The sequence below is a fragment of the Magnolia sinica genome, chromosome 19 (genome assembly GCF_029962835.1).
Source record: "Magnolia sinica isolate HGM2019 chromosome 19, MsV1, whole genome shotgun sequence".
Taxonomy (NCBI): Eukaryota; Viridiplantae; Streptophyta; class Magnoliopsida; order Magnoliales; family Magnoliaceae; genus Magnolia; species Magnolia sinica.
In genome coordinates this window covers 23,337,563-23,348,232 of record NC_080591.1, presented here as the reverse complement: position 1 = coordinate 23,348,232, position 10,670 = coordinate 23,337,563, and positions in this window count along the sequence as shown.

Genomic DNA, 10,670 nt, shown 5'->3' with positions numbered 1-10,670 from the left:
CAAACACACACTATACATTTTTAATTTTTCACACGTGTAAAACAGCAGTAACTTTTTACAAATATTTTTAGCAAACACTTTCTAGGCAACATTAAAATTAAGAAAAAATTGTATTTGTTTCATATATATATATATATATATATATATATATATATATATATATATATATATATATATATATATATACTCGAATTTGACCATCCTTTCATTTCATAAAACACTTGATAAGCAACATCAATATCAAAGTAACTAAGTTATTGAGCTAGTTCGTTCTAAGTTTGATTTGAGTTGGGGTTCAATCCAAGTTGAGTTGAGCTTGGGCAAGCTCGAACTTGGTTCAAATTTTTTTTGAGCTCAAAAAAATCAACTCGACTCGGTCGAACCAAGACAAATTGAGCTTTTTCTTCAAGTCAAGTCGAGTGAGTTAATTGAGCTAACTCAGTTCGTGTACGCCCCTAATAGAAAATGTTGTCATGGCAGCCGTAATAGCAATTGCACTCTTCATTTCTCGATGAGGCCACCCTAATGGACGATTCAGATGGAGAGAGAGGATCATTTAGGAAGATCACGAACAATTATCATGATGCAAGAGCTAGTCCACTAATTAGGTAAGGCCCATTTATGAACGAATCAGGTCTATGAAGGTGGCATTGAGAAGTCTAATACGATTCACCAGAGAAAGCGAATCCATTAGTGGCATGCACAGGATTTCATACACATGGGACTAGTGGCTCTATGATCCAAACCGTTGATCTCGTGGTTGTCGCGTCATACTGATCTCATACCATGACTACCTCACGACCGTAGTCGTTTCCGCCAACACATATCTTCCTAGATAATATCTTGTGCTTATTTTTTTCCCTTTGCCTATTGTACTTCTTTAACACTTTGATTAATAAAAATTGGCAATTTAGCTATCACCATTCTAGAAAAAAAAAGTTCTTATTTTCAAGGTAGGGCCCATTTATTGTGATGCGAGATCACAGACAATTATTGTGATGCAAGAGCTGGTCCACTAATTAGGTATGGCCCATTTAATGAACGAATTAGGTCTACGAAGGTGGCATTGAGAAGTCTATTGTGATTCACCAGAGAAAGCTAATCCATTAGTGGCATGCACAGGATTTCATACACGTGGGACCAGTGGATCTATGATCCAAACCATTGATCTCGTGGCTGTCACGTCATACTGATCTCATACCATGACTACCTCACGATCGCAGTCGTTTTCGCCAACACATATCTTCCTAGATAATATCTTGTGCTTTTTTTTTCCCCTTGCCTATTGTACTTCTTTAACACTTTGATTAAAAAAAATTGGCAATTTACCTATCACCATTCTGGGGAAAAAAAAAAGTTCTTATTTTCAAGGCAAACAAATCTCGTTAAGGACTAACTCTCTCCTTAACAACTTGCATGATCATTGTAATAATTGGTGACTAAATAGTCAGACAAATCTTTACAAATCACATCCTAATCTAACTAATTCGACACCTAGGGTCACAAGTGTTCAATTTGATTTGAGTCAGGCAAGACTATGGCACTCCCGACACTTAATATAATTGCACATGTTTAATAAAAAATTGTGTTGTTCGTTATACGTATGGTCATGTGTTTAGATTAAACAACAATATTATTTTTTGGCATGCTATGTGTGACGTGGTGTGCTAAATCATTATTTCTCAACACAACAATATCGTTAGTAAATCAACAGCGAAGGCCAATAATCACCCAGAGACTAGAAGAACCTCAAGATGAGGGACAACATGCAAAATCCATCGATGTAGAAGTAGGATCTTCTTCCTAGGCCAACTCTACAATGGACGATGGTGCAAAGAACCTCCATAACATGCGAGGGGCCATACAAATGATATAAAACAATAAGGTGCAAGCATAAAACATCATCAGGCTTGTTGGGGTCTTTTTTAAAAAGTTTCCAATGGTGGTGAGTCACCAACTTATTGATAATTCCCCAATGAACTTAGGAGTAGAATAGTTGACTGAGCATCTAACTATGAGGATCAGTCGGGCCAAACTACAAGGCTGCCCTCTACCACCTTCGGTGGTTGTAGAGAGAAACTGTCAAAACAGTTGTCCCCATGGCCAACAAGATTACAAAAATATCCAAAACATCTGTATGCTCGGGGGCAACTCTATGCATGCACCAATCCTCTCGAGGGGCAACCGCCTTTGCTAATGGCGTCGCAAAGCTATTATATTGAAAGTGATCAACTCAAGGGCAACCCCCTGTGATGTCGATAATTCTATGAGGTTATGCAATGACTGAGATACTCAAGGAACAACCTCCGATTCCTTAAACCCTGATGGGCAGAAATCCAGCAGTGCAATGGCAATATCTCGCACAGCCACAACAACCACTTGGTCTTGAGGACATCATATGGATCATCCAATGAGTTTAGTGGTCAGCCCCACGGTTGATGGGTCACTAGACCCTTCCATCGTGAGCTTTGTCCCAATTGGATAGATTGATATTTCAAACTACCTAAAGGGTATAAGGTCCTCGAAATCACCATATTTTTCTTGAAAAGATGACTTGACAACAATCAAACACATCGGTAGTTTCACCATGCAGTATAGTGAAGTTTTGATCAATGATTTCCTCAAGCTCGGGTTGTTTGGAAATTTCCTAATGGTAGTGGTTTTTACGTGGTACATAAATCTACCAACTCAATCCAAACCTGGCTTAATATGGGAGAGAGGTTTCATACATAATTTCATAGAATGAAATCTCAAGTTTCTATTGCCGATCTCTCCCAAGTACAATAGTTGGTAGGGAAAATTGTCGACTGGTTTATTGCTCAATTTAAAAAGGCGAAGAACCGATGCTCAGTGGCCTCAACTAATGTCAAGTTTGTTAAACTGGGCCAAGATAACATGATCATTTAATTTTAAAAGAAGTTTAAGGGCTTCTACAAACTCTTTACTTGTGACACTTGTTATGCATAGATTCTCCGATGAGAAAATTAAAGAAGAAACTCCTTATAAAGGACCTATTTCAAGTCTCAAATGATGAGTTGGTCACAACTAAGGTAGTGGTCAAACAATCACATGCCTTAACAATATTGGAAGTACAAACCCACACAAGAAATAATTTTTTTTAAAAATGATTAAATTTATAAAATAATATTCTTCCAATATCACTAAAGCCGATGAAAATTTTGATATCCTCCCAGAGGCTAAATGTTGAGAATATGCGGAAGAAAATCTTAAATTCGTATAACACAAGATTAAGCATATATAAACAAGCAATCACAAAGCACACACGATTTTAAGTGGAAAAACCCTTGTGGGAAAAAACCACGATACAAAACGATAGCGAATCACTGTGAAAATAAAAGAATAAGAGATGGAATCACTTACAATAATTTGAAACCCTCATTTTCTCCTTCCTCAAACCCCAAAAATGAATATCCTTACTCATAATAGCTTAGGTTAACTTAGCACTGGCCTAATGTCATAATTATAATCATATATGGTGCCGCTCCTGAAATAGGAAACAATTCCCGCAATTTCATAAAATTACGTGCTTTTATCGATGTGATCGACATCTATCGAAGCCCCTTCGATGGGATCGAACCAACCTTCAATTTAGGCTTGTACATCGAGTCGAGGTGGGTCTAGCTTGGCTTGGCTTGTCCATGCTCTCCTCGAGCTCGAGTTTACCATTGGAGCTTGGCTTGTTTGCCAAACCTTTCGAGTCGAGCTCGAGGCGAGCTAGTTGATCGAGTCGAGGCGAGCTTACTTCAAGTTGAGTCGAGTTTGCTCCCAACTCGACCCAACCTGCACCTGACTCAACCCAGCAACCCAACCCAAGTGCAGGCCATATGGTTGAGATAAGTCAGGTAGACGCTGAGTTGGGCTAGGGACCAAGAGAGAGAGAGAGGGGAGCTCAAGCGCAACGAGTTATGTAAGGAAGGGAAAGGGTAAGAAGGGGATGGACGGGTAAGGTATGATTTGAGTTTTAATTTTTAAATTTTTTTAAATATAATATGTGTGTGTGTGTATTCGAACTTGGCTTGTTTTCAAAATGAGTTGGGTCATATTAAGCTCGGCTCGCCTCATGTCGTCGTTTGAGTTAAGTCAAGTTGAGCTAGATCGAGCTAAACGAGCTTTTCGAGATAGCTTGGCTCATGTATAGCCGTACTTTGATGATATCAATTTGGACCAAAAAATAATTTAGCAATAAAAGGAAATAAATCAAGATTTTCTCAATGAGATCTAATGGGCTGTCGATGAGATTGACAACTGCTTGATGAGATCAAGTAGTCTGCCAATGCCATTGATAGACCTGATTACAAATAAATTTAAGATATTCGATAACAATATCTATTATGTCTTCAATTATTACGAACCATAACTCTAAGCTCTATCTCTAATGGCTCCATCGTAGCTTCATCATCATCATCGCTTTTCGTGCACACTCCTTCTTTATTAACCTTTTATCATACCTAAAGAAGTCTAACAGAATTGGAACTTCTCTGTGGGAATTACATTTATTAGATTGATCACGCTTTTGCTATTGCTATCAGTTTTAGAATGGTAAACTGGAATTTTCGCCAAATTGATCGCGTTTTTGCTATCATAGTTAACCAACACAGCCTCTTGCTGAAGCCCAAGTGTATTTATTATTCCATATAACCAAACACCTTCCTTTTAATGGTTTTGTTATTACCATATACTCAGCTTCTGTTGTGGAGAAGGCAACCATAAATTAAAGCTTTGATATCCAACTGACCGCTCTACCTGTTAATACAAACAAGTAACTGGAAGTCAATCTTTTGTTGTTCACGTTCCCTGTGTAATCTGAATCAACGTAGCTAATAAGCTTTTTATATGATTTTTAAAATGTCAAGTCATAATCTATTATACCTTGTGGATAACAAGGTAGCCATTTTACTGCCTCTCAATATTGCTTGCCAGAGTTTTGACATGTATTTGCTCATAATACTGATTTCATGTGAAATATTTGTTCTTGTAAAGACCAATGAAATATATCAAATTGCCAATCGTGCTCAAATAGGGCATACAAGATATGATATGCTTTTATTCATCTGTAATGAGACATTATTATAAAGAAAGCTTGAAGTGAGCAGCATGGGGTGTGCTAATTGTTTTAGCATTGTTCATCCCAAACTTTGAAAATACCTTCTTAAGGTACCAACCAAGATAACTGTAATTTGCTTTTGTCTACCTGTATGTATTCTTGTGCTGAGAATCTTCTTTGCAGCCCCTAAATCTTTCATTTCAAATATCCTTGACAACCGAGTTTTCAATATATTGATCTCATACATGCTTTGATTGGTGATAAGTATATCATTAACATATAATACCAATAGAATGAATCCTCCATCACTCGGTGTCTTAAAAGTAGACACATTAATCATATTTACTCCTGATTAACTGCTGGCTCACGATGAAAGTATCAAACTACTTGTATCACTGCCTAGGTGACTGTTCAAGGTCATATAATGACATTCTCAACTTGTAAACATTGTTCTCTAATCCCTTTTATTTGAATCCCTCTAGTTGCTTCATGTAGATATGTTCTTCCAATTTCTCATGTAGAAAAACAGTCTTTACATCCATCCGTTCCAGATTAAGGTTGTATTGGAAAAACATAAACCTAATAGACACCTGTTTGACAATCGGCGTGAATATCTCGTTGAAGTCGATACCTTCTTTTTTAGTATACCCCTTCGTTACCACATTATCATGTATCTGTCCTACTTATTCTTATAAATTTACTTGGACCTAATCAGTCTATGCTGAACGGGGAGTTCTACTAGCTCTCACATCTCATTCTTCTATAGAGAGTCAATCCTGTCTTACATCACCACCATCCACTTCTCAGCATCTAGGTCATCCAGTATTTTCTGAAAAGTAGGCGAATCTCCCCAATATGTAATAAGAGATAATACAATGTTCAAGTCATCCATGTATCTCACTGGTAATTTGTAATCTTTGAGTGAATTTCTCCTTATAGACTGTTGCTCCACATACTCCTCTATATGTTGCTCCTACTCGGCTTCAGCCTACTTTTCATCCTTATTAATTTCAACATCCATCACTATTGATTTTTCTTATTCCTCGTGATATTCCTTACGAAACAAATAATCCTCGTCAAACCCAATATCACACCTAATCATGATCTTCTGTGTGACCTGGTCATATAGCTTATATCCCTTCACACCATTATCATAACTAACAAAGATATACTTCATAACCCTTTGATCTAGCTTATCTCTCTCAACTAACGATACATGAGAGTAATCATCGCAAAAAAAAAAAGCCTTGTAGCCCCGAGTAATTAACATTATAACCACTCTACACTTCTTCTGAAATTTTACGATCGATCGATGTAGACGGAAATCGATTCACTGAGTAACGGGCCTTGTTAATAGCCTTATTCCATAACTCATTGTCTAACCCAGTGTTGCTTAACATACTCCAAGCTCTTTCCAAGAGAGTCTCATTCATCCATTCTGCTACATAATTCTACTCTGGTTTATAACTGATTGTGCTATGTTGCACGATACTTTCATCTTTATAAAACTGGTTAAATTTATTAAAAGTAAATAAACCTCTATTATCTATTCTCAAAAATTTTCGCTTCCACCATCGTCTTCCACACTTTGAAGGAGACAAAAATGTATGACTTGTACTTCATAAAGTACACCCATACATTTATATGATAGTCATCCATGAATGATACAAAAAAGATGACCCTCCATAAACAATGGACAAAGGCTCCCATGCATCAGAACACATAATCTAAACAACCCTTATTAACACATTTTTCTAACTAAAAATATAACATTGACTGTTTACTAAATATATAATGCTTACATATATTTAAATCAATGCTTTTACATACATAAATTAAGAAACGATCAGAAAGTACTTTCATGCCATGCTGCTCATGTGGCATAAACGTGCATGCCACAAACATGCTAATGTAGAATCCGCTATAGACATTGCGGATCTACCTGATAAAGTATTTTCGATCAACTTGTAAAGGTTATCATTCTATTGTGCCTTCATCAATAGAGTGCACATTTTAAAACCTTCAGGACATGATCAAAATTGGTAAATTTTGCACCCAATAGCCTCAAGAACACTTTAAGAGATCAAGTTCTTTCGTAGGTCGGGAATGCGTCTCACGTCCATCAGGATGCATTCCATACCATCAGACATCCTGATGTGCACCGGTCCAATTCCAACAACCATACAAGAAACATCATTGCCTATAAAACACCTGACTACCATCACGCTCGTTGTATGTGGTGAACCAACTCCGATGCGATGTCATATGCTATGATGCCCCGTATCTAAAATCCACTCATTGTTGAGGTAGCTGGATTTAGATGCGGTTAGAACATCAATGGTGTCCACATCCTCAATCGAATCCATTGTATTGGCCTATTTCGATGCTTCATCTGTCTTATCTTTCTTATAGGCTTTAGAATTTCGGCAATCTTTATTCATATGCTTCTATATTTCATAGTTCTAATACTTCATCTTCCCCTTGCCCTTAGACTTGAACCATGAACGCGACAAATTATCCTTCTTCTACCCTAAATTCCTTCCCCTATACACTAATACATACGTAGAGGAACACCTGCTTCTGTCATTCTTTCTCAACACCCTCAATTAAAGAGATGAGATGACAGACTCAACATCAACAATCTCTATACCATAGCACATGGTGTCTACGAAGCTATCATAAGACTCCATGAGGGAGTTCAACAGGATTATGGCTTGATCTTCCTCACCCATCTTCATTTCCATGATTGTCAATTTACAAAGGATCCGTTTGAACATGGTGATGTGTTCATTAAGATCTGATCTCTTTATCATATTCAGATTATAGAATTACTTATTCAGATATAAATTATTTGAAATGATTTTTTCATGTACAAGCTATCTAACTTCTTTCAAAGTCCGTTAGTAATCGTTTGACATAGGACATTGTAAAGGACATTGTCCCCCAAACATAGTTGGATTGAGGTTTTTGTTATTTCATTTAACTCTTCCCATTCTTCATCGCTCATAAAATTTGACGCTTCTCAACACCAAAGAGTGCATATTGCAACCCTTCTTGAACCATAAGGCCTCTCATCTTCACCTTATATAGTTTGAAGTTATTTTTCCCGATAAACTTCATTTCATACTTCACATTTGATCAATTGTCATAAAGTCAATCCAAACTCGAATCCCAACGCATACTTTGATACAACTTGTTTGAAATCTGCATAAGAAAACTCCGAATTTAGATAATATGAGATAAAACAAATGTAAACAGGCAATTACAAGGCAAATACAATTTTATGTGAAAAAATCTTTACGGAAAAAAACCACGACACAAAGCGACAACGAATCATTATGAAAGTAAAAAAACAAGAGATGGAATCACTTATAATAATTTGAAACCCCTTGTTTTCACCTTCTTCAAGCCCCAAAAACGAATATCCTTCCTCAGAATAGCTCAGGTTAACTTGGCATTTCCCTAATCTCGCAATTACACCATATATAGTGTCGCACCTAAAATAGAAAATAATTTACGCAATTCTACAAAACCACACGCGCTTTTGTTGATGGGATCGACATCCATTAAAGGCTCTTTGATAGGATCGAAGCCACCTTTGATCATATCAATTTGGACCAAAAAATAGTATAGTAAATAAAGAGAATAATTTGAGATTTTCTCGATGAAATCAAATCGGCTATCGATGGGATCAACAACTGCTCAGTGGGATTAAGTGATCTGTCATGCCATCAACAAATCCCGTTACGAACAATTTTAAGACATCCAATAACATTATATCCGTCAAGCCATTAGATTATAAACAATTTCATAAGCCAGAGATGAAAAATGGACATCTCTATTAATAAAATAAACTAATACTCACTTAACCAAAATTTATGTCATTTTCAAAAACATTATACATGAAAATATCGATAAAAACATTTTGAAGTTTTCGTAGAAAGAAGAGGCGATGAGGATTAACAGAGATCATTTTTTAAATACAGTCGAAGGCAACATTGTTTTGACAAAATCAAAGACATTGGACCGATCTTCGAAAAGCAAGTAGCAATGGTGCCTTAGCTAGCTAAGAAGTCGTTGTCCTTACCTGATAAGAAGACGATTAGTTTGCCCCCAAACCTTGGGGGGAGGGGGGGTAATAAACGCCGTAAAATGATAAAGGAAAGGGCCCCACTATTGATTCACATATCCAACCCGCACTATATAAGCGTTGTTTTAAGGCATATCCATCATGATCATAGGCAGTCATCTCCAACCACCTTACATAGTGGTTCGTTATAACCATTATGGTCATCTGGTGCACGCTCCAACGCCTACACATCAGGCAACACACGAGAATGTCTCATGAAGAACCCCGAAGCCTACATTTTTTAACATAATAAGTTTAAGGAGTCCATTATGACTGCACCACGCCTTTGGAAAAATGCAAGGAGGTTCATCCAAACCCATAACTGAGTTCCAAGAAACTATGACCTAAGGATCCTCCGGCAACCTTGTCAAGCCCCAAAAAGACATATCTTATAGGGGTATGACTACCCATATGAAAGACCTCTTAAATGTCTAAGGATGGTCAAGCTAACAACGACCGAATTTGATTGATGGACCGTTGTTGTTTATCATAAGTTTTCACAAATATTTCCAAGGATTAATCAGGATGCGGAGATACAAATTATAGCAACAGATGGCCACGATTAAGTCACTTACAATAATAGAACACATATGTTCAAAAAAGCCATGATCGATAACCGCATGCTTAATGCCTCGGACCGAAGCTCGATTGTCCTTGGAAAGGGATTTTCATACTGCTCGGATATACCTAAACAGCATTGTCATAGATGAAGACTTCAAAAATGACAACTTTACTCATGAATGATCTTTTATGGAATGGATACTTTTCAGAAAGTGTCAGAAAGGAAGCTCGATCACCAGAGCCCATGGAAGGGGTCGGGAAGACCATAGTCCAATTTGCGACTTCACTACCTCTCATACTAGACTATAATACACTGTAATGTGGTCTCTATGCTTCCAATGCTGTTTTAAGCAAAATCTAACCAACCTGATCATAAGGTAAGGGATGTCGAATAAGAAGGAGAAAGTTTGAACTAGGCTAAATCACCATTTACCACTATCAGTTGTTAAAATAGAGTCAGGATGACTATTGCTATTGAACAAGGAGATGAAGTTCAGAAGGTCGTGACCACCAAGCTATTGCACTTGATGACAAAGCATCTTAAGCTCTTGTATTTATATGCACACATGAACGACTGCCCCAATCATGCGAATTCTGGTTGACAATAGTGTTGTTATCAATATTATGCCTACGAGAATGGTCTACAAGCTCCAAAAAATACCATAGGATTTAATGCCGATCAAAGTTACTGTTTCATACTTTTCTAACGGGATCACAAATACCAAAGGTGTTCTGCCCATCGAGTTATTAGTGGGAAGTCATAAAGTCGTGGTAACTTTCTCAAGCCCACACTCAGTTATAATGTGTTGCTTGGACGGGATTGGATTCATTATAACTGGTGTATCCTGTCATCATTTCACTAATTCCTAATAATGTGGAATGTGAGTAAGGTCAAGATTATTTACGTAAATAACT